The 19,903-nt window shown below is 29.8% G+C and overlaps 1 protein-coding gene across 1 annotated transcript in view; it reads left to right on the top strand.

Annotated features, from left to right (window-relative positions):
- Positions 1–19,903, top strand: part of LOC131653982 (uncharacterized) — a 40,752-nt gene that overhangs the window by 7,229 nt on the left and 13,620 nt on the right. The gene's annotated exons all lie outside the window — the stretch shown is intronic.

The following is a 19,903-nucleotide window of genomic DNA, read 5'->3' as shown; positions in this document are numbered from 1 at the left end:
TAAGTCATCAGTCATCAGTCATCAGCCATCAGTCATAAGCTATAAGCTATCAGCTAGCTTATCAGTCAACCGCTATTTTTACCAAACAGACCCATAGTCAAATTTGAAAAGTATCCCGATATGATAATGATCCTAGTCTCGTCAGACTCCTTACTGTCTATAATTAATTAATCAAATCACATTATTATTAATTAATCAAATCACATTAAAAGAATTTAATATTCATACTAAACTCATTCGCAACCAACTATATGATGATCATCAAATTGGAATTTGTCAAGAAAAGATTTTTGCTATTACTAATAAAAAATCTGATAAAAAAGTTCATTGCGAGGAAAATCAATTCAGGAAGGCAACATTGAGTTTTTGGTCCAATAATTAAAAGTAGAGATGATGATAATCACCAGTTTGTTTTGGAGGATCCATTTTATCAAAGCATCATAGATGGATGCGGATGGATATTATTTTCAACAATCAAAATTACACAAAATCATCACTAGTAATCTTGCATGCATATTCATATCATCATTCATGGCTTTGTTATTGCATTAACAGAACAAAAACCGACTAACAAAACGTGAACGTTGAAACATTAATACCTATTCAAAACACTCATACCTAATCAATTCAGTCAATTAAGTAAACAAAATAAGTTCTAACCTAATCAATTATTTGAACCACTAAACAAAATTAATGATAAAATTAAGAAATGAATCCTCACCTGATTCCAAGCTTTTTTTCCAACAACTTGCTCTCGTCAACATTCTTTTCCGTCGAGAACTTCTTCTCCGCTGCCTATAACTCAAATTCATCAACACTTTTCTTTAGAGACTTCATCTCTGCCGTAAGCAACTCAGATTCATCAATCCTCTTATCCTTCGAGAATGCTTCTCCGTCGCCAGCAACTCAAATTCATCAATAATTTTCTTCGTTGAGAACTTCTTCTCCGCCGTCGGCAACTCAGATTCATCAGCACGTTTCTCCAGAGACTACTTCTCCACCGCCGACAACTCAGATACAGAAAAATGTTCCACGAAATTGCTTTCACTGATGTTCATGTTTTCAACAGAAACAAGAAAGCAAACCGAGAGAAAACACAAAAACAACGAAACCAAACTGAGAGAAAACACGAAAACACCGAAAGCACAAACAGAGTGTGAGAGAGACTCACTTCTATTTTAGTTTCAAAGGGGGCATTTTCAACTTCTCCATCCATACACGCGCCAAAATGGTTATTGAATTTTTTATCCGTTCGCTAACGCATACTATAATCGTTTTAGAATGACACGCTAAAATATTTTATACATTTTATTTTCCTTATATACCTGGGCTTTTGCACAGAGAGCGAGTAAATAGTTAGTATACTAGATATACAGAAAATTCTAGAAACTTGTGCAACAAGGACAAGTAACAAACTCCTACTCTTGCGGTGATCACGCGCTTTACCATGCCACGAGTTAATGAAAAACGTTTTCCTATTGTTTTTGGAAAATGGTAACATGTTTTTTTTAGTAATAACTCTTTTGTGTCGTGTTCCTTAAATATCAAACTACATTATTTTTTCAACTAAAAAAAATGGATTAGAGCCAACCAACACTATTAGTGGCTCATTTTCTATATTACAAGCATGTAACGAAGCACCAGTTACTTTAGAACTTCCTTCATCTTTTTTTTTTCTTTTCTTTAATTATATAATACAACTTCCGTCCCAAAATATAAGAGAAAAAATAAAAATCACACTTATTAAGAAAAGTAAAAACATTATAATTTGGATGAAGATTTTTTGTGGTTTTCTTGAATCAATTGTGTTGAAAAGATGTAAAAATAATTCTAATAGATTGTTAATTATAGAAAAAGTAAAAGAAAGAGTAAATTAAATGCAGTTTAGATTTAACTTTACCTTGAAAAAAGATAGAAGTTAATTTTTTTTCTCTTATATTTTGGGACAAGAAAAAAAAAGTTTTCTTATATTTTGTGACAGAGGGAATATTTGCTATATTAATCTTTAATCATTTTTAGTTATATTTGATTATATAATGAGATATTAATAAAATAGTCAAAATAAATAATTAATTAAATTATACTCAGAATTAAAGAAATATTTTATTTTTAAATTTTTTTTGAAATACTTTGATGGATTTAATTGCTATAAAATTTAAGTTTAACTCTATAAAATTTTGATATTTTATTATATTTTTTAAGTTATTTTTTTTGAAATTTGACATAAGACTAGTTAATTCTTAGGAATTATTGAATGGTAAAAACTATGAGAAAAAAGGAAATGCAATGATAGTGTAAAATATTGTCTACCCGTTCATATAAGAAAAAAAAGGTAACACTTTTTACCCCTTCAACAAGGAAAGAACAATCTTTTTGACAAAGTTACATAGTCAAATTTGAAAAGTAGCCCGATATGATAATGATCATAGTCTCGTCAGACTCCTTAGTGCCTATAATTAATTAATCAAATCACATTATTATTAACTAATCAAATCACATTAAAATAATTTAATATTCGTACAAAACTCATTCGCAACCAACTATACGAAGATCATCAAATTGGAATTTGTCAAGAAAAGATTTTTTCTATTACTAATATAAAATCTGATAAAAAAGTTCATTGCGAGAAAAATCAAATCAGGAAGGCAACATTAAGTTTTTGGTCCAATAATTAAAAGTAGAGATGATGATAATCACCAGTTTGTCTTTGAGGATCCATTTTATCTAAGCATTATAATTGGATGGGGATGGATATGATTTTCAACAATCAAAATTACACAAAATCATCACTAGTAATCTTGCATGCATATTCATATCATCATTCATGGACTTGTTATTGAATTAACATAACAAAAACCGACTACTGACAAAACGTGAACATTGAAACATTAATACATCTCTGTTTGGTAAGACATATTTTTGAGCTTATAGCTTATGTCTTATGTCTTATAAGCTCATATGATAATTTAGACCCGTTTGGTAACGGTCATTTCATCACAAACTTATAGCTTATTTTACTAGCTTATAGCTTATTTTCCAGACGCTATTTCAAATAGCTTTTTAGCTTATGTCTTATAGCTTATTATTTTTTCTTCCTTTTTTATCCTTATTATTTTAATTAAAATCTAATTCTAACCCTTATAATTTATTTTAATTTAAAATAAAATAATTATATATTAAATATCTTTTATGTCATTTTACATTTATAAGTTAATTGAACCGCTAATTTTACCAAACACTTCAATGAACTTATAAGCTATCAGTCTCAACCATCCGCTATAAGCTATAGGTCATCTGTCATCAGCCATCAGTCATAAGCTATAAGCTATCAGCTAGCTTATGAGTCAACCGCTATTTTTACCAAACAAACTCATACTCAAAACATTCATACCTAATCAATTCAGTCAATTAAGTAAAAAAATAAGTTATAACCTAATCAATTATTTGAACCACTAAAAAAATTAATGATAAAATTAAAATGCAGAAAAACGTTCCACGAAATTGCTTTCACTGATGTTCATGTTTTCAACAGAAACAAGAGAGCAAGCCAAGAGAAAACACAAAAGCAACAAAACGGAACAGAGAGAAAACACAATAACAAAAAAAGCACAAACAGAGTGTGAGAGAGACTCATTTCTATTTCAGTTTTAAAGGGGGATATTTTCAACTTCTCCATCCACACGCGCGCCAAAATGGTTATTGAATTTTTTATCCTTTCGCTTATGCGCACTAGGATTGTTTTAGAATGATGCGCTAAAATCATTTGATACATTTTTTTTCTTATTTACCTGAGCTTTTGCACAGAGAGAGTAATTAAGTAGTATACTAAAGACCTAGAAAAATCTAGAAACTTGTGCAACAAGGACAAGTAACAAACTCCTACTCTTACGGTGATCACGCGCTTTACCATACCACGCGCTAATGAAAAAACGTTTCCTTTTGTTTTTGGATAATGGTAACATCTTTTTTTAGTAATAGCTCTTTTGTGTTGCTTTCCTTAAATATCAAATTACGTTATTTTTTCAAATAAAAAATAAATTGGATTAGAGCAAACCAACACTATTACTAGCTCCTATTCTATATTACAAGCATTTACCGATGCACCAATTATTTTAGAACTTGCTTCTTCTTTTTTTCTTTTATTTAATTATGTAATACAACTTCCCTCCCAAAACATAAGACAAAAAAGAAAAATCACACTTATTAAGAAAAGTAAAAACATAATAATTTGGATGAAGATTTTTTGTGGTTTTCTTGAATCAATTGTGTTGGAAAGATGTAAAAATAATTCTAATAGATTGTTAATTATAGAAAAAGTAAGAAGAGTAAATTAAATGCAGTTCTGATTAAATTTTACCTTGAAAAAGATAAAAGTTAGTTTTTTCTCTTATATTTTGGGACAAGAAAATTTTTTTTGTTCTCTTATGTTTTGGGACAGAAGGAGTATTTGTTATATTAATCTTTAATCATTTTTAGTTATATTTGATTGTATAATGAGATATTAATAAAATAATCAAAATAAATATTTAATTAAATTATTCTCAGAATTAAAGAAAAATTGTATTTTTAAAAAAAAAAAATTGAAGTACTTTGATGGATTTAATTGCAATAAAATTGAAATTTAACTCTATAAGATTTTGATGTAGGAGGATTGTGCCTATCAAAGAAGAAATCGCACGTCGGAAAATATTTTAATATTTAAGCAATTTTAGTTTTAATATTTAGGCAATTTCTATTTTATTTGTGTTATTTAATTTTGTTTTGGATTAAAGGCCCATAAGGCCCAGTAGGGTTTATTTTTTTATGTATTTAAAGACATTTGGCATGGCCATAAGGATCGTCTCTTTTATTGTAATAGAATCCAAACTTTTCTTTATTCCTGGTGGACTCCAGAGCTTATCTATAGGGTTTGCGCTTGCAACCCTGTTTTCATTCAAAGGTTAGCGCTTGATATTCCTTTGGGCGGCTTCCGACTGCGTCAGTTGGCATCAGAGCAGGTTTTCTCCTATTCTTTTCATAGCTTGACAACTATGGCGGATCAACCGGTGACCAAAGCAGATCTTGAGGGAATTACCACGGCTTTTACCGCGGCTCTAACTGCTTTGACTGAACAGATGGCGAATTTAGCAAATCAGGCGAACAACGCCAACAACAATGGGAATCGGCAAAGAGACAGGAGAGAGGAACCGATTAGGGTTATGCGGGGTGGAAACTGTGTCGAAGATTTGAGTTCTGATGAGGAAGAAACTTACGATGAAGAGGTTAATCATGGGAATCTACAAAACATCCATGACTATCGATTGAAGGCTGATATTCCATTGTTCTACGGAACTATGGGAGTGGAGGAGTTTCTTGATTGGAAGATTGACGTCGACAGGTTCTTCGACGTTATGGGTGTCCCTGAGAACAAACAAGTCAAGATGGTTGCGATCAGGCTTAAAAGTACTGCAGCTGTCTAGTGGGATAAACTTGTTGTTCAAAGGCAGAGACAAAGGAAGGGGCCAGTTATAACTTGGAGAAGAATGAAACAATTGATGCTGGAGCGGTTTTTACCGGAGGATTATGAGCAAATTCTTTATAAGATGTACATCGAGTGTGTTCAGGGCAAGAGAACCGTGACTGAATACACAGCTGAGTTCCTGCGGTTTTCTGAGCGTAATGAATTGGGAGAATCATAAAGCCAGAAAGTGGCTCGATAGATCAGTGGCCTAAAGGGATCCTTGCAGGAGAAGATGGGTTTACAGACTGTATGGACCGTAGCTGAAGCATCTAGTTTGGCTTTAAACGCAGAATTGATGGAGAAATCCCCTCGAAATTTCTCGTCTATTGAAAGGTACTCACCCCAAAGTAACTGCGAATCAGCAGGTGACAAGGAAAAGAATGCAACATCCCGAGATTCCAACCTTGGGAATAAGGGGGCTAGCAGCTCTAGCAATGTGCAGCAGGGTAAAGCACCAATTCAGAGGCCGAATAATCCATATGCTAGACCCGCTATAGACACATGTTATCGTTGTAACGGAAGAGGCCACAAATCGAATGTTTGTCCAACAAGGAGAGTCGCTGCTGTTATGGAAGAAAGGGAGGAAGATGAAGAAAGAGAAGATCCTACAGTTAAGAACGATGAGTATGCCGATGTTGATTTTACGGTGGAAGAATCTGATGAGAGGGTAAATTTTGTGTTGCAGTGAATGTTACTAGCATCCAAAGACGAAGGGCAGCGCAAGAATTTGTTCAAGACACATTGTTCTATCAAGAACAAAGTGTGTAATCTAATTGTGGATAGTGGCAGCATGGAGAATCTGGTGTCGAAAAAATTGGTAGATTATTTGAAGTTGTCCACAAAATCACATGAGAAGCCATACAACCTCGGTTGGGTAAGTAAGGGCTCCCAAGTTTGAGTAACACTAACCTGCAGAGTTCCTATCTCCATCGGAAAATATTATAGAGAAGAGATACTTTGTGATGTTCTTGATATGGATGTTTGTCATATTTTAATTGGTAGGCCTTGGCAGTTTGATAATGATATCACTTATCGAGGACGGGATAACGTGATGATGTTTACATGGGGCACATATAAAATTGCTATGGCTCCTGTTTTGCACTTTGATAAGAATCCAGAAGGAAAGAAGTCTAGATTTTTGATGATGATGCAGATTGAAAAGGAGCTTGATGAGGCTGTAAAAGAAATTGAATGTTTCTGTCCAGTGGTGATCAAAGGGTTGATGAATGTTGTAAAGGAGGAAACAACAATTCCAAAAGAACTGCTAGGGATCCTAAAGGGTTTCAAGGAGTTAACCGCAGATGAGCTGGCAAACGAATTGCCTCCTATGCGAGATAAACACATGGAAGTTAAAGTTTTCAAAGTGGGAGATGATGTGATGGCGTTTCGGCGTAATGAGAGGTTTTCAGTTGGTACTTACAATTATAGCAAGCTGCCAGATGAAGTTCTTTATCAAGAAGAGAACTCGGGGTCGAGTTCTTCAGAAGTGAAGGAGACTGATGTAGGAGGATTGTGCGTATCAAAGAAGAAATCGCACGTCGGAAAATATTTTAATATTTAAGAAATTTTAGTTTTAATATTTAGGCAATTTCTATTTTATTTGTGTTATTTAATTTTGTTTTGGATTAAATGCCCATAAGGCCTAGTAGGGTTTATTTGTTTTATGTATTTAAAGACCGTTGGCATGGGCGTAAGGATCATCTCTTTTATTGTAATAAAATCCAAAGTTTTCTTTATTCCTGGTGGACTCTAGAGCTTATCTATAGGGTTTGCGCTAGCAACCTTGTTTTCATTCAAGGTTTAGCGCTTGCTATTCCTTAGGGCGGCTTCCGACTGCGTCAGATTTAGATATTTTATTATATTTTTTAAGTTATTTTTATTGAAATTCGACATGAGACTATTTAATTCTTAGGAATTATTGAATGGTAAAAACTATGAGAAAAAAGGAAATGCAATGACAGTGTAAAATATTGTCTACTCGTTCATATAAGAAAAAAAGGTAATACTTTTTACCCCTTCAACAAGGAAAGAACAAGCTTTTTGACAATGTGAAGCTACATAGTCAAATTTGTAAAGTAGCCCGATATGATAATGATCATAATCTCGTCAGACTCCTTAGTGCCTATAATTAATTAATCAAATCTAATTATTTTTAATTAATCAAATCACATAAAAAAAATTAATATTCGTAAAAAACTCATTCGCAACCAACTATACGAAGATCATCAAATTGGAATTTTTCAAGAAAGGATTTTTTCTATTACTAATAAAAAATATGATAAAAAAGTTCATTGCGAGGAAAATCAATTCAGGAAGGCAACATTGAGTTTTTGGTCCAATAATTAAAAGTAGAGATGGTGATAATCACCAGTTTGTTTTGGAGGATCCATTTTATCAAAGCATCATAGATGGATGCGGATGGATATTATTTTCAACAATCAAATTTACACAAAATCATCACTCGTAATCTTGCATGCATATTAATATCATCATTCATGGCTTTGTTATTGCATTAATAAGACAAAAACCGACTACGGACAAAACGTGAACGTTGAAACATTAATACCTATTCAAAACACTCATACCTAATCAATTCAGTAAATTAAGTAAACAAAATAAGTTCTAACCTAATCAATTATTTGAACCACTAAACAAAATTAATGATAAAATTAAGAAATGAATCCTCACCTGATTCCAAGCTTTTTTTCCAACAACTTGCTCTCGTCAACATTCTTCTCCGTCGAGAACTTCTTCTCCGCCGCCTATAACTCAAATTCATCAACACTTTTCTTTAGAGACTTCATCCCCGTCGTAAGCAACTCAGATTCATCAACCCTCTTATCCTCCGAGATTTTCTTCTCCGCCGCCAGCAACTCAAATTCATTAATAATTTTCTTCGTTGAGAACTCAGATTCATCAACACGTTTCTTGAATCAATTATGTTGAAAAGATGTAAAAATAATTCTAATAGATTGTTAATTATAGAAAAAGTAAAAGAAAGAGTAAATTAAATGCAGTTTGGATTTGATTTTACCTTGATAAAGATAAAAGTTAATTTTTCTCTCTTATATTTTGGGACAAGAAAAAAAAAGTTTTCTTATATTTTGTGACAGAGGGAATATTTGTTATATTAATCTTTAATCATTTTTAGTTATATTTGATTATATAATGAGATATTAATAAAATAATTAAATTATACTCAGAATTAAAGAAATTTTTAATTTTTAATTTTTTTTTTGAAATACTTTGATGGATTTAATTCCAATAAAATTGAAGTTTAACTCTATAAGATTTTGATATTTTATTATATTTTTTAGGTTATTTTTATTGAAATTCGACATGAGACAATTTAATTCTTAGGAATTATTGAATGGTAAAAACTATGAGAAAAAAGGAAATGCAATGATAGTGTAAAATTTTCTCTACCCGTTCTCATAAGAAAAAAAAGGTAATAATTTTTACCCCTTCAATAAGGAAAGAACAAGCTTTTTGACAAAGTGAAGTTACATAGTCAAATTTGAAAAGTAGCCCGATATGATAATGATCCTAGTCTCGTCAGATTCCTTAGTGCCTATAATTAATTAATCAAATCACATTATTTTTAATTAATCAAATCACATTAAAATAATTTAATATTCGTACAAAACTCATTCGCAACCAACTATACGATGATCATCAAATTGGAATTTGTCAAGAAAAGATTTTTTCTATTACTAGTATAAATCTGATAAAAAATTTCATTGCAAGAAAAATCAATTCAGGAAGGCAACATTGAGTTTTGGTCCAATAATTAAAAGTAGAGATGATGATAATCACCAGTTTGTCTTTGAGGATCCATTTTATCTAAGCATCATAATTGGATGGGGATGGATATGATTTTCAATAATCGAAATTACACAAAATCATCACTAGTAATCTTGCAGGCATATTCATATCATCATTCATGGACTTGTTATTGAATTAACAGAACAAAAATCGACTACTAACAAAACGTGAACATTGAAACATTAATACATACTAAAAACACTCATACCTAATCAATTCAGTCAATTAAGTAAAAAAATAAGTTATAACCTAATCAATTATTTGAACCACTAAAAAAAATTAATGATAAAATTAAAATGCAAAAAAACGTTCCACGAAATTGCTTTCACCGATGTTCATGTTTTTCAACATAAACAAGAGAGCAAACCAAGAGAAAACACAAAAGCAACAAAACCGAATGGAGAGAAAACAGAATAACAACAAAAGCACAAACAGAGTGTGAGTGAGACTCACTTCTTTTTCAGTTTTAAAGGGGATATTTTCAACTTCTCCATCCACACGCACGCCAAAATGGTAATTGAATTTTTTATCCTTTCGCTTATGCGCACTAGGATTGTTTTAGAATGATGCGCTAAAATCATTTGATACATTTTTTTTCTTATTTACCTGAGCTTTTGCACAGAGAGAGTAATTAAGTAGTATAATAAAAACCTAGAAAAGTCTAGAAACTTGTGCAACAAGGACAAGTAACAAACTCCTACTCTTACGGTGATCCACGCTTTACCATACCACGCGCTAATGAAGAAACTTTTCATTTTGTTTTTGGATAATGGTAACATCTTTTTTTAGTAATAGCTCTTTTGTGCTGCTTTCCTTAAATATCAAATTACATTATTTTTTCAAATAAAAAATAAATTGGATTAGAGCAAACCAACACTATTACTAGCTCCTATTCTATATTAGAAGCATGTAACGATGCACCAATTATTTTAGAACTTGCTTCTTCTTTTTTTTATTTTATATAATTATGTAATACAACCTCCCTCCCAAAACATAAGACAAAAAACAAAAATCACACTTATTAAGAAAAGTAAAAACATAATAATTTGGATGAAGATTTTTTGTGGTTTTCTTGAATCAATTGTGTTGGAGAGATGTAAAAATAATTCTAATAGATTGTTAATTATAGAAAAAGTAAGAAGAGTAAATTAAATGCAGTTCTGATTAAATTTTACCTTGAAAAAGATAAAAGTTAATTTTTTTTCTCTTATATTTTGGGACAAGAAAAATGTTTTTGTTCTCTTATGTTTTGGGACAGAGGGAGTATTTGTTATATTAATCTTTAATCATTTTTAGTTATATTTGATTATATAAAGAGATATTAATAAAATAATCAAAATAAATATTTAATTAAATTATTCTCAGAATTAAAGAAAGATTTTATTTTTTAAAATTTTTTTTGAAGTACTTTGATGGATTTAATTGCAATAAAATTGAAGTTTAACTCTATATGATTTAGATATTTTATTATATTTTTTAAGTTATTTTTATTGAAATTCGACATGAGACTATTTAATTCTTAGGAATTATTGAATGGTAAAAACTATGAGAAAAAAGAAAATGCAATGACAGTGTAAAATATTGTCTACCCGTTCATATAAGAAAAAAAAGGTAATACTTTTTACCCCTTCAACAAGGAAAGAACAAGCTTTTTGACAATGTGAAGCTACATAGTCAAATTTGTAAAGTAGCCCGATATCATAATGATCATAGTCTCGTCAGACTCCTTAGTGCCTATAATTAATTAATCAAATCACATTATTTTTAATTAATCAAGTCACATTAAAATAATTTAATATTCGTACAAAACTCATTCCCAACCAACTATACGAAGATCATCAAATTGGAATTTGTCAAGAAAAGATTTTTTCTATTACTAATAAAAAATCTGATAAAAAAGTTCATTGCGAGGAAAATCAATTCAGGAAGGCAACATTGAGTTTTTGGTCCAATAATTAAAAGTAGAGATGATGATAATCACCAGTTTGTTTTGGAGGATCCATTTTATCAAAGCATCATAGATGGATGCGGATGGATATTATTTTCAACAATCAAAATTACACAAAATCATCACTAGTAATCTTGCATGCATATTCATATCATCATTCATGGCTTTGTTATTGCATTAACAGAACAAAAACCGACTACTGACAAAACGTGAACGTTGAAACATTAATACCTATTCAAAACACTCATACCTAATCAATTCAGTAAATTAAGTAAACAAAATAAGTTCTAACCTAATCAATTATTTGAACCACTAAACAAAATTAATGATAAAATTAAGAAATGAATCCTCACCTGATTCCAAGCTTTTTTTCCAACAACTTGCTCTCGTCAACATTCTTCTCCGTCGAGAACTTCTTCTCCGCCGCCTATAACTCAAATTCATCAACACTTTTCTTTAGAGACTTCATCTCCGTCGTAAGCAACTCAGATTCATCAACCCTCTTATCCTTCGAGAATTTCTTCTCCGCCGCCAGCAACTCAAATTCATTAATAATTTTCTTCGTTGAGAACTTCTTCTCCGCCGTCGGCAACTCAGATTCATCAGCACGTTTCTCCGGAGACTACTTCTCCACCGCCGACAACTCAGATGTAGAAAAACGTTCCACGAAATTGCTTTCACTAATGTTCTTGTTTTCTACAGAAACAAGAAAGAAAACCGAGTGAAAACACAAAAACAACGAAACCAAACTGTGAGAAAACACAAAAACAACGAATGCACAAACAGAGTGTGAGAGAGACTCACTTCTATTTCAGTTTCAAAGGGGGCATTTTCATCTTCTCCATCCATACACGCGCCAAAATGGTTATTAAATTTTTTATCTGTTCGCTAACGCATACTATAATCGTTTTAGAATGACACGCTAAAATATTTTATACATTTTTCTTTCCTTATTTACCTGAGCTTTTGCACACAGAGAGAGTAAATAGTTAGTATACTAGATATACAGAAAATTCTAGAAACTTGTGCAACAAGGACAAGTAACAAACTCCTACTCTTGCGGTGATCACGCGCTTTACCATGCCACGAGCTAATGAAAAACGTTTTCCTATTGTTTTTGGAAAATGGTAAAATGTTTTTTTAGTAATAACTCTTTTGTGTCGTGTTCCTTAAATATCAAACTACATTATTTTTTCAACTAAAAAAAATGGATTAGAGCCAACCAACACTATTAGTGGCTCATTTTCTATATTACAAGCATGTAACGAAGCACCAGTTACTTTAGAACTTCCTTCATTTTTTTTTCTTTTCTTTAATTATGTAATACAACCTCCGTCCCAAAATAAAAGAGAAAAAACAAAAATCACACTTATTAAGAAAAGTAAAAACATAATAATTTGGATGAAGATTTTTTGTGGTTTTCTTGAATCAATTATGTTGAAAAGATGTAAAAATAATTCTAATAGATTGTTAATTATAGAAAAAGTAAAAGAAAGAGTAAATTAAATGCAGTTTAGATTTAATTTTACCTTGAAAAAAGATAGAAGTTAATTTTTTTTCTCGTATATTTTGGGACAAGAAAAAAAAGTTTTCTTATATTTTGTGACAGAGGGAATATTTGATATATTAGTCTTTAATCATTTTTAGTTATATTTGATTATATAATGAGATATTAATAAAATAATCAAAATAAATAATTAATTAAATTATACTCAGAATTAAAGAAATATTTTATTTTTAAATTTTTTTTGAAATACTTTGATGGATTTAATTCCAATAAAATTTAAGTTTAACTCTATAAGATTTTGATATTTTATTATATTTTTTAAGTTATTTTTATTGAAATTCGACATGAGACAATTTAATTCTTAGGAATTATTGAATGGTAAAAACTATGAGAAAAAAGGAAATGCAATGATAGTGTAAAATATTGTCTACCCGTTCATATAAGAAAAAAAAGGTAATACTTTTTACCCCTTCAACAAGAAAAGAACAAGCTTTTTGATAATGTGAAGCTACATAGTCAAATTTGAAAAGTAGCCCGATATGATAATGATCCTAGTCTCGTCAGACTCCTTAGTGTCTATAATTAATTAGTTGAATCACATTATTATTAATTAATCAAATCACATTAAAAGAATTTAATATTCATACTAAACTCATTCGCAACCAACTATACGATGATCATCAAATTGGAATTTGTCAAGAAAAGATTTTTTCTATTACTAATAAAAAATCTGATAAAAAAGTTCATTGCGAGGAAATTCAATTCAGGAAGGCAACGTTGAGTTTTTGGTCCAATAATTAAAAGTAGAGATGATGATAATCACCAGTTTGTTTTTGAGAATCCATTTTATCAAAGCATCATAGATGGATGCGGATGGATATGATTTTCAACAATCAAAATTACACAAAATCATCACTAGTAATCTTGCATGCATATTCATATCATCATTCATGGCTTTGTTATTGCATTAACATAACAAAAACCGACTACTGACAAAACGTGAACGTTGAAACATTAATACCTATTCAAAACACTCATACCTAATCAATTTAGTCTATTAAGTAAACAAAATAAGTTCTAACCTAATCAATTATTTGAACCACTAAACAAAATTAATGATAAAATAAAAAATGAATCCTCACCTGATTCCAAACTTTTTTTCCAACAACTTGCTCTCGTCAACATTCTTCTCCGTCGAGAACTTCTTCTCTGCCGCCTATAACTCAAATTCATCAACACTTTTATTTAGAGACTTCATCTCTGTCGTAAGCAACTCAGATTCATCAACACTCTTATCCTTCAAGAATTGCTTCTTTGCCGCTAGCAACTCAAATTCATCAACAATTTTCTTCATTGAGAACTTCTTCTCCGTCGTCGGCAACTCAGATTCATCAGCACGTTTCTCCGAAGACTACTTCTCCAACGCCGACAACTCGGATGCAGAAAAACGTTCCACAAAATTGTTTTCACTGATGTTCATGTTTGCAACAGAAACAAGAAAGCAAACCGAGAGAAAACACAAAAACAACGAAACCAAACTGAGAGATAACACAAAAACAGCGAAAGCAAAAACAGACTGTGAGAGAGACTCACTTCTATTTCAGTTTCAAAGGGGCATTTTCAACTTCTCCATCCACACACGCGCCAATATGGTTATTGAATTTTTTATCAGTTCGCTAACGCGTACTATGATCGTTTTAGAATGACACGCTAAAATATTTGATACATTTTTCTTTCCTTATTTACCTGAGCTTTTGCACATAGGGGGTAAATAGTTAGTATACTAGATATACAGAAAATTCTAAAAACTTGTGCAACAAGGACAAGTAACAAACTCCTACTCTTGCGGTGATCACGTGCTTTACCATGCCACGAGTTAATGAAAAACGTTTTCCTATTGTTTTTGGATAATGGTAACATGTTTTTTTTAGTAATAACTCTTTTGTGTTGTGTTCCTTAAATATCAAATTACATTATTTTTTCAAATAAAAAATAAATTGGATTAGAGCAAACCAACACTATTAGTGGCTCCGTTTCTATATTACAAGCATGTAACGAAGCACCAGTTACTTTAGAACTTCCTTCATTTTTTTTTTCTTTTCTTTAATTATGTAATACAACCTCCGTTCTAAAATATAAGAGAAAAAACAAAAATCACACTTATTAAGAAAAGTAAAAACATAATAATTTGGATGAAGATTTTTTGTGGTTTTCTTGAATCAATTGTGTTGAAAAGATGTAAAAATAATAATAGATTGTTAATTATAGAAAAAGTAAAACAAAGAGTAAATTAAATTCAGTTTGGATTTAATTTTACCTTGAAAAAGATAAAAGTTAATTTTTATCTCTTATATTTTGGGAACATATATATTACATAAATGTGTTAGTTTTAATAAATAGTTAAAATATTTGAAAAATTAATAATTAAATAATTAATGAATAATTAAAAATAGTTGAAATATTATTAAAAACAAATATATATTTATTTAATACTTTAAATATTTATTTAATACTAATATCAAATAAATATGAAATAGTTAAATATTAAATATAATCAATTAAAAATTAAATAGTTAAGTTATGAATATAATAAACTACTTAAATATTATATAATTATTTTAATTAAAACTTTATTATTTTAACTGAATATTAAATAACTATTAAATAATTGATTATTTTAAATATTAAATAGTTAAGGTATATTTAGAAAAATAATTATTTTAAATGTTTAATAGTTAAGGTATATTTAATTATTGAATTTAATAAACTAATTAAATTTGAAATATTTAATAAAATAATTATTTAATTTATATATTTTTTTGGTTTAGGTCCCTAATTAGTTTCCGTGTGTTTTTTTAGTCCCTGAATATATATATTTTGTGGTTTAGGTCTCTAGATCAGGATTTCTGCTACTGTATTTTTTGGTTAAGGTCCCTAATTCTGGGTTTCAACTTTCAACTATTAATATTTTAACTATTTAATTTATTAAATATTTCAACTATTTAATATATAAACTATTAATATTTTAACTATTGAATCTATCAACTATTAATATTTTAAATATTAATAGTTGAAATATCGAATTACATTTTAAAAATATGTTTCAATAGTTAAATATACCTTAACTAATTAATATTTAAAATTATTAGTTTTTTAAATATTTTAACTATTTAATTTATTAAATAATTCATCTATACATATTCACCCCCTGCCATTAGAGGGAGATTCGGTTTCGGTTTTCTCCCCTGAAGTTTTTTTTTTTTGTAATGAGGAACCAAATAAATTCTTTACAAAACCAAGAATTGAACCTGGTACTATAAGGTAATCAAGCAAACCTCCCACCAACTGAACTGTTTCGTTTTGTTGATTTTTATTGTTTCAAACTCAATATATTATAAAACTATTATACATATTATATACATACTTATACATATTATTTTTGTTAATTTAAAATATATTAATTTGCAAAACGTTAAAAAATTTATAAAATATTAAAACGTTAAAAAATAAATTTTTATAACATGTTAGAATTGTTAAAACGTTAATTGTAATTTAACGTTATTATATTATTTTACCTTATAAAACTATTTACCTTATAAAATTATTTAATTTATTAACGTTTTAATATATATATATATATATATATATATATATATATATATATATATATATATATATATATATATATATATATATATATATATATATATATATATATATTATTAACGTTAACACATATTATATAATATTATATATATATATATATATATATATATATATATATATATATATATATATATATATATATATATATATATATATATATATATATATATATATATATATATATATATATATATATATATATATATATATATATATATATATATATATATATATATTATTTAAATTTTTTTATAAAACCGTAACTTAACATTTTATATATATATTAAAATATTATATAATATGTGTTAACGTTAATAATATATATATATATATATATATATATATATATATATATATATATATATATATATATATATATATATATAACATTTAAATTTTTTTTTTGCTGTTAATATATAACATTCTATATATATATATATAACATTTATTTTTTTTACTTTTAATATATAACATTTTATATATATAAAATTTTAGTTTTTAATATACTGTTAATATATATAGCTAGTATATTATACTGTTAAAATTTATTGTACAAAATTACATTTATTTTTTTATATATACGTTTATTATTTTATATTAATTATTGTTCAAAATTACATTTATTTTTTTATATATACGTTTATATATACATTTTATTTTTTTAATATACTATTAATATGTATAGTTAGTATATTATACTGTTAAAATTTATAAAGAAAATATGCTGTTAAAATATATAGTTAATATACTATACTAATATATATAAAACGTTGATAAGACGTTAATATACTATATATAAGATTGTTTCAGTTTCAAAAAGTAACATAATTGACAAGCTGGCTTAGTGGAAGTTCTCATTATATGCATCCTAAAATACATGGGTTTGATTCTCATCTTTGTCAAATTTTGGAAAAGTGCAATTTAATTTTACCACACAGTGCCTACGTGGCATTTAAAACCATAATTAAATAACTAAAAAATATTTAAAAAGCCACGTGGATGCCACATAACCAGATTCAATATGCCCAGTCAGCCAAACAAGGGATAGGGGGTAGCGAAAATGGAATCTATGTTTTATAAGGGGGAGATCAAAAAAAAATTAATAGGGGGAAAACCGAATCTCGCTCTAATGGCAGGGGGTGAATACCCGGTATTAATATTTCTTAAAAGTCTATTACCCTTTATAAAGTGGAGGACTTTTGGAATTATATTAATATTAACCATATATTTAGTGATATTGGGAAATAAAACTAAGTGTATGTGTGTTAAGGGAATTATAATATTTTCCTCTCTTAAATAAAAGTTAGGGCATTGTTTGGTATTCATGTCACTAACTTTGGAACAAAAACCAGAATTTTAGTAGTAGAAGAAGAAGGAAAACGTGGAAAGGGAGAGGAAGAGGAGAAAGTCTCCAACTTGGTCCAAGCTCCCTACTTGCATGCACCAAAATCTGTCCAAGCTTTGATCCTATCAAAATCTTCATCTTGCTCTCAGATTCATCATCTTCTTCATCTCTAAGGTGAGTCCCTAGTTAGCAACCATGGGGTTTTGCATGTGGGGATTTAATTGGGGTTTAGGGATTGTGAATGAACCTATGAATCAATGATGCTAAATATGTTGATTTTCTATAATCCTTGCATGTTGATGTCTTTGAACGTGTTTATATGTTGCAAATTCATTGGGACTATATTGAGAATGCAGGGGATCAATTATAGGATGTTTGGGACTAGTTTAGAGCTCTTAGAACGCAGAAAATTGATTCTGCTTCAGAGTAATCGGTTACTGGATCCTGAGTAACCGGTTACTGGATCCTGAGTAACCGGTTACCCTGTGTAAATTTGCGTGGCTGGGCATTTTTCATGCCAGTAATCGGTTAGTGGTCCCAGAGTAACCGATTACCCTGAGCGCAGAGGGAAAAATCAACGATCTTTGGAAATTCGTAACTCCCTCTTCGTGTACCCGTTTGACGCGTATCATATACCGTTAGAAAGCTAATAAAGCGTACTATCTAGGAAAATTAGCCTTGATGTCTAAATAATATTTTTCGATATATATGACGCATCTTCAGTTAAGTGCGACACTGATAACATGTGAATCATGTATAGTTAAACTTAATTGACTTCATTATTCTTAACTGCTATGTTATGCTGAAATGTGGATACCGTATTGTGATGATATATGAATGTTCTATTAATGCCCGTTGTTTCGGTTAAACAAATGGGATTGTGTGCTTGCGTGTTTTGGCGCTTGATATGCGTGTCTGCTGAACGAAGTAGACCAGGTACTAAGTTACAATTCGGACTGTGGGTCCTTGAGTTGTCTGTGGGACTGCCCTGGTCATGGATCCCAGAGGCACATACCTGAACTACCATTGCAGTGTGCTTGTGAGGGTCTGGAGGCATTTTACTCACTTGTTGTGTACACACTCGCGTGCTCGGTATGATGGCGTTATGCGGCTAAGTAAGCCTACGCATAACAGGTAAACCATCTCTAGTGATTCCAAGTAGGCTATATCATTAGTTTCCTACCCGGATGGCCTCATGCGTCGAGACGGCGTGTTGCACTTGCCGTTAACACCACGTGCGTACAGATGGTTAATGGGACGGTGTCACCTCTTAGGCAAGGTCACCTCGCAGCCATGTAGGCTTGTGCGAACCCATTTAATCACTCTTGCAGGGTGCTTGTGCAAGTCTATTGACAAATAGGCATGGGTGAACCCACCGAGGGTGTGTTAGTAACTTAGTAGTGGTATTAACGTGCTTCTGGATTCCCCGTATATGGACGCGGGTTTTGCATACTTGGTTGCTTATATAATTGTATATTTTCATTATTCATCCAATGGCGGATGAATTGATTATTTGCTCTGTATTTGTACCGGAAGTGAGAAGAACCCTGAATCAATGGTGGATTCGTTCATTTTGTATGTTACCTTTTAGATCCGAGTGAACTAATAGAATAGGTGGACTCACTGAGATTTAGTAATCTCATCCCATTCCAATTATATTTTTTTCAGGTGGTTCAAGTCAAGATCGTAGTAAGGGAATGATGGATTAGATCTTTTGGCGATGCTTATTGGATGTTTCTTTTAGTTCCTTATCGTGCTTACTAGTTCTTGTGTTTTGGACATGTACTCTTATGATGTACTTATATTTTGGCCATGATACATTCGGCTTATGTATTCGTGTACTTCTATTTTCGCTGCAAAAGTTATGTAATCGTTGTCTTATGAACCATATTTAATACTTTATGCATATTATTCTAGACATATATGTGTGGGGTGTTACAACTTTTTAATAAAAATAAAAATTAATACCAAAACTTAAAACAAAACATAATCTATTTAATAAATAAATTTATGTACTATGTAATATATGGAAATCAATGTAATATATAGAAATGCACTGTAATTAATATACAAAGAATAGAAGTGGCCTAGTAGATGGGGAGTATTTTGTTA

Source organism: Vicia villosa, linkage group LG2 (genome assembly GCF_029867415.1).
Source record: "Vicia villosa cultivar HV-30 ecotype Madison, WI linkage group LG2, Vvil1.0, whole genome shotgun sequence".
Classification (NCBI taxonomy): Eukaryota; Viridiplantae; Streptophyta; class Magnoliopsida; order Fabales; family Fabaceae; genus Vicia; species Vicia villosa.
Note: the sequence above shows the minus strand (reverse complement) of the source record. Positions and strands in the feature narration are given on the sequence as shown.